Here is a 6,104-nt window from a genome sequence, read left to right on the forward strand (position 1 = left end):
ATTTAATAGCCCACTCTCTTCGGCTCTCTGTAGTAAGCGCCATAGCAGTCTGCGGGACGGTATCGAGCTTAGGGATCGTCTGTTTCAGCCCAACTTGTCTCATCAGCCTTTCCGGGAAGATGCATACCATAAACTCCAATTCGGGAATGCGCACGGACCTAGTGGGATCCAAAGAAGACACTCCAGTGACGGACTTGAGGTGCCACCACGGTACGACCCACCTGATCAACGGGCCATCATCGGTCTTCAGCTTGTTCTTCCAGTAATCACAAACCCGCGTGAAGTCCACCATATACAACCTTGTCCTCATCGCGATCGAACGGGCATGATAGGAAAGCGCATGAACTGGGGGCTCGATCAATCGGAGCCGTTCCATAAGCCAAACCTACCAAAAGTGGGTATTAGACATAAAAAAAAAAAAAAAAAAAAAAAAAAAACGAAAAAACGAAAAAAAAAAAGAAAAAAAGAAAAGGTGTCTTTTACCTGCAAAATGACGGGACTTCCCAAGAACGGCAGATCACGGTTGGATTTCCTATTATCCAAACCCAATATAATCTCTCCCAAGCATAAGCAAGCTGGGCTCCTACGCAGCTCCATCTGCTCAACGAGGCCAAGAAGACGGGGATCACCTCTCAAGTCTTCATCAACGTGCCCTTGGAAGACATACACATGCAACAAGCAAAAGCCGAATGCCCTCCGCCTAGCAACATGCGAAACGGTGGGGTCGGCCCAATTGATGAATCGATCTATGAAGTCCAACATTCTCACGCCTTTTGAGGTAACTAGACGGTCCACCTCAAGCCTAGTCAATCCAAGCAAGTCTCTAAATTTGCTCTTGTACCCTTGCGAAGTAGAAAGAATGGCGGGCAAGTGTTCGGGGTCCCACCCACCAATAGCAAAGAATCTCTTCTTCAGAAAGGGGCAAATATGACCTCCAGGGAACACGAAGACATGGTAGTTCGGGTCCCAATAGTCAAGGCAAGCATCCAAGAACGGTTTAACGACCTTGATGAGTTTCAAACTCAACAACGATCCGAAGTTATAAGAGCCCATATCGTGCTTCTCCATATTTGAAAATTCGTTGGTCCATTCCTTCAAGCGGATCTCCAAAGTATTCATGATGAGAAAATTTATTTTGAAGAATTTTGTGTAAATAGACGAAGAAGAGACGGAAGATTTGTGTGAATAAAACCTTCATCGACGCTTCTATTTATACTAATTACTGTTTCCAAACATCCGTCAGAACAAACCACCTTGGGAACAGGCGCAGCACCTGATGCGCCTCTTCAAAGGGACGCAGCCCATGCTGCGCCTCTTCCTTAGCTTCACTTCTGTGATTTTCCGCGTTGGATCTTTCCTAATTCCTTAACGAATAATTTCCTATTCCTACAGGTTATTATTTTAGTAAATACGGGAAGATTACCATGTTTCAGGTTTCCTAATTTCGCGGGCACGCATTTCGAGGCGACATCGACATTTCTGCCACTATATCATACTTGTATTTTTTTTTTTTTTTTTTTTAGGAAATAATTTTCATTTTAATCCGTCCCTTTTAGGAGATAATTTTCATTTTAAGTCATTTATTTTACCAAATCTCAACATGTATATATTAATTTCAATTTCTTAAATTCATTTCTACATTTCTAACTTATAGATTTCTATTTTTTTTCTTTTTTTAGGGGGTAACCCTCCCTACCATCCGTCCGGTCATTTCCGGCAAAATTTTTGCATTTTTCGCGTTCTTTTGAGTCTCTCATTTTGCGCTAATTAAGGCCATATGTATATAAAATGGTATGCTTTGCGTGTTTTTTATGTAAATTTCGGCAGCATGACGGCGTAAACCGTCACCTACCAAACCTGTTTGAAACTAACCTGCAGATACAAGCAACGCAACCCAGCAGCAAAGGCACTCAGGCCGCCATATATATACCAAACGGAGGAAATGTACAAACTGGGGGCTCGAGCCCCAAACAAAGTCCAAACAATGTTCAAAATGATAGTCCAAATGTACAAATGTGCAAATACGACAAAAGCTACACAAAACTACTGCTGGGCGCCTCCAACTCTGCAACTCTCGCCACAAGAGCGGCGATCTCGGCATCCCGAACCTCGAGCTCCCTCAAAACGCGAACTGTCTCCTCCCGAGACTGGGTCAACTCTTGCTCCAGCCCGCGGTCACCCTGTAAACGATAAATTGGCTCATGTCAATCGATTCAAGCAGAATTAGAAAATCAAAAAAATCAAAAATGGAAATAGGTGTAAGGTTCATACCTGACGACCTCGACCGCCGACAAGTGCCTCGACGGCAGTAGCTCGCAGCCGGTTGGCCACCCTCCACAACGCCACAAACCGAGACGGTGCAACCTGCATTTTCAAAAAGAAATTCTCAAAAAATTGAACAAACTCAACCAAATGTGTTCTTACACAGAAGATATACAAGTTAGAGGCTCACCCTCCGAATCAGATGCTGCCAATCGTCTAGGCCAGCATCCGTCACAGCTACGTCAAAGTCACGCAGCTCGGAGATCGTCGTCCTCCCGGTTGCGTCAGTGTAGTCGAGGGTCTCGGGGTACTCTAGGGGCTCGATGCCCGCCGCCTCGACCTCCTGCAAAGACAAACAGTTCACATTAATCGACGATCTTTCATCATAATTCTCAAAATCGAATCAAGAGGAAAAATAAAAGATGCTCATGTTGGGGTTGGTGTCCTTAACAGTTAGTGCAAGGACTTATAAACCTCTAAAAGGATCAAAGGGCATACTTTTGGTATTATTATCAGTTGATCCACGTTTATCAATAACGGTTGGCTTGCTAGATAAGTTTGACGTTATTGTCATACAGATGGCGGTGATCAACTGGTCCCTAAAAGTCACACCTATAGGACACGTTCGAGAGACGTGACCGTATGAAAATACAGTCATGTAGATGCCAAATTTGACTAACCAGTTAGTCCGAGTTATTTGACTAGTAATTAGTCAAAAATGTGATGTTGAGATATTATATTTAATACGGATTAAATATCATGGGCTAAGGCGAATTAACCAGTTAATTCGTAAAATTAAATATAAGCGTTTTATATTTAATTAAATGTATATTGAATATTAATTATACAATATCGTTTTTGTCGGACATGTATTAATACTTCAACTAACCCGTGTTATTAGTTGATGTTTTAATAGCCGATAACCGATGACGATTTATAATAAGAAACCGCGTCATATACATTTAGCGAGACGAGTCGGGTCAGTCGGATCACGAGTTAAATGAGGAGAAAGTGGAAAGCCCACTCCCCCCCCTAGTGACCCGCGGACCGAGGTCATCAAAAGGAGAGGTTTCTTCTCCTTTTGAAACCTAATTCATTTGGAAAAATAAACTAGGGTTTTGAAGAGCATTCTCCTCGAAAAACCGAGATCTCTCATCTCGAAAAACTCACATCACGTTCTCCCAATATTGCAAGGCAATCGGAGAACACCATCTAGCACAAGGGCATATCTCGGACAAGTCTTGGGTGCAACAATTAGGAGGTAATCTCATTTGATTTCTGTTCTTTACGCCGCACTATAAGGACCCGAGGTTGATTTCTAATCTTTATCGTTTCCTTGTTATTTTGTTTTATGACTATAAATTACATATGAAATTTGCGTTATAGTCCTACAATTAAAGGGTAGTATACGGATATTAACCCACAAGTGGTATCAGAGCGAGGCCACGTAATTTTTCTATGTAATTTTCATTAAACGAAATGAATCGATGATTTTTGTTTAAAAATTTTGTCTCTAAGGACCAATTTTTACACGGCAAAATTTTTTCCCGTTGTTGCTGCGTTTTTGGTTGCATTGGGAACCGTGTCCTGTTTACACGGTTGCTCTTGTTGTTGTTTTGTCTTGAAAACCGTGCCGTTTCATGTTTTACACTACTTTTGTTTCAATTTTCATATTGTTTTTACATGTTGTTATTTTATACGGAGATTATAGCAACATGTCAAGTTTTTGTCAATTGTTAAATTTGTTTTGATGCGTTTTGATCAAAATTGCAATTGATTTTGTCTCGACAAACTGTTTTCACGAGGGTTTTGAAGTTTCAGCCATGTTTGCATTCGATCGAGCGTATTTCTACTCGATCGAGTGCTATTTCTGTCTTGGTTTTGTTCGATCGAGTCCCTGTTGTACTCGATCGACCCCTTTAAAACCCTCTTGCTTTCGATCGAGTTGTCCTCGTACTTTCGATCGGCAGCTTTGTTGATAAAAGTACTCGATCGACCACCAGTTTAGTCGATCGAGCACCTTCTGTTTGCAATCCTCTCGATCGACTTGCGGTTGATCGATCGAGCCCTTTCGTTCCTCGATCGAGCACCTGTGTCCCTGGATCGAGGGATTTACTTTTGATGACTTTGAAAATTTATTCCTTTTGCTTTAAATTTTCGTTTGGCCTTAATATGTACATTATACGGATATTGTACACTCGCTATGATTGTGAAACGGTTCACCACGTACCATTAAGTTATTTTAAAGCATATTTAAAGTAACGGACTGTATTTGATTAAAATTAAATTGATAGAAGCGGTTTTATCACATGAATTTTAATCATTAAAAGGTGGTTTGGATAAATTTAACATAATTACGGAATTATGTCACGAATGAATTTGTTTTTAGTTGATGCATTTATTTTCGTTAATTATGAATGCCTTGAATGCCTTTTATTACGTATTTATTTATTTTGCAATCAGTTGTAACTTAGTGTGGCCTTAGTGGAACGTGTTACCGTAATGATGGAACACGGTCTTGGTTGTATTTTGAGATCTCGTATCTCCGTTTTGGATTTTTCACTTGTAATTACAGTTTTTATTAGAATGTAATTAGGTTTATATTTTGTAATTTTAATTGTAATTTTTGAGAAGACCAAAGATGGAGACCGGATGCTCACTCCCGCTACTTGGATCAAGATGGAACATCAAGACAAGCTTCTCGGGTCCAACGGTGGATTCCAAAGTTGTTTTATGTTTTATTTTACTAGGATAGGCCACACTAGGAAATTTTATTTACGTATTGCATTCAATTATTTATTTTATCGTAACGATAGTATGCATCATTTTCCGCCTAAAACCAAACCACCTAATTATTGCATGAAAACCGACACATATAGAGGTCACGAGTTAGTTTTCATTGACATTCTCATGTCACACGTTTTTTAAGCCATCACCCAAATTGATTCATTCACGCAGACGCTAGTTATTCGTTCACTTAATATGAATTATAATTTAGTTGATGGGATCTTCCTCGTACAAACAAAAATTGAGAACGGTCTTTATAGGTCAAACTCCAATGAGTCCCTTCTTCGTCGGTAGGCATAATATGACCCCTTCTACGTCGGGTAAGTTGGAACCGATTGACCTATTTTATCTCAACACTATGGTCACTCGTACGATCCTGTGACTATGGTGGACTATAGATAGGATTTACGGAAATCTATCGACCAAGAGTTCTTCCGGAAGAATTAGCTAAACAGTTGGCTTATCAATTTACAGAAATTGAGTCTTGGGATCACTTGTATCATTCTTGAGGGAGATCAATTATGCAAGTGCGAGAGTCTACATGTTTAAAATGAATTTTAAAATAGACTTAAATCACCTCGATGAGTTGCTTATTTCGTTTTGTTTTTCTTTCTTTTTCAGTGTAGATCACGATTTTAAACTGCTAAACAACAAATGGCTGGTTCTACTGAAAACCCAATGCCAAGTGCCACATTGGACCGTGAGTCCTGGCTTCGGATCTTCATGAATCAGATGAATCAGTCTACTCGACTGAAGAATGATGGATCCAACTTCGCGGACTGGGAGGCGGCATTACGGAATGCTGCCGCTGCTGACGGGAAGCTCAAATATCTATTAGAGCCCATCCCGGCAAACCCAGGTCCCACGGCTAGAGCTGCTGAAATCACCAAGTTTAATGATTTCTGTATGGAAGCAGGTGCGATTAAAAACGTACTCATTTTTGCAATGGAACCCAATTTGCAGAAACGCTTCATAGCCCATGGTGCAAACAAGATTTTCACCACGCTCACTAAGGAATTCTCGAAAGCACCGAGAATCGTGACCTATGAGCATAC

The sequence above is a fragment of the Silene latifolia genome, chromosome 10 (assembly GCF_048544455.1).
Source record: "Silene latifolia isolate original U9 population chromosome 10, ASM4854445v1, whole genome shotgun sequence".
NCBI classification, from domain to species: domain Eukaryota; kingdom Viridiplantae; phylum Streptophyta; class Magnoliopsida; order Caryophyllales; family Caryophyllaceae; genus Silene; species Silene latifolia.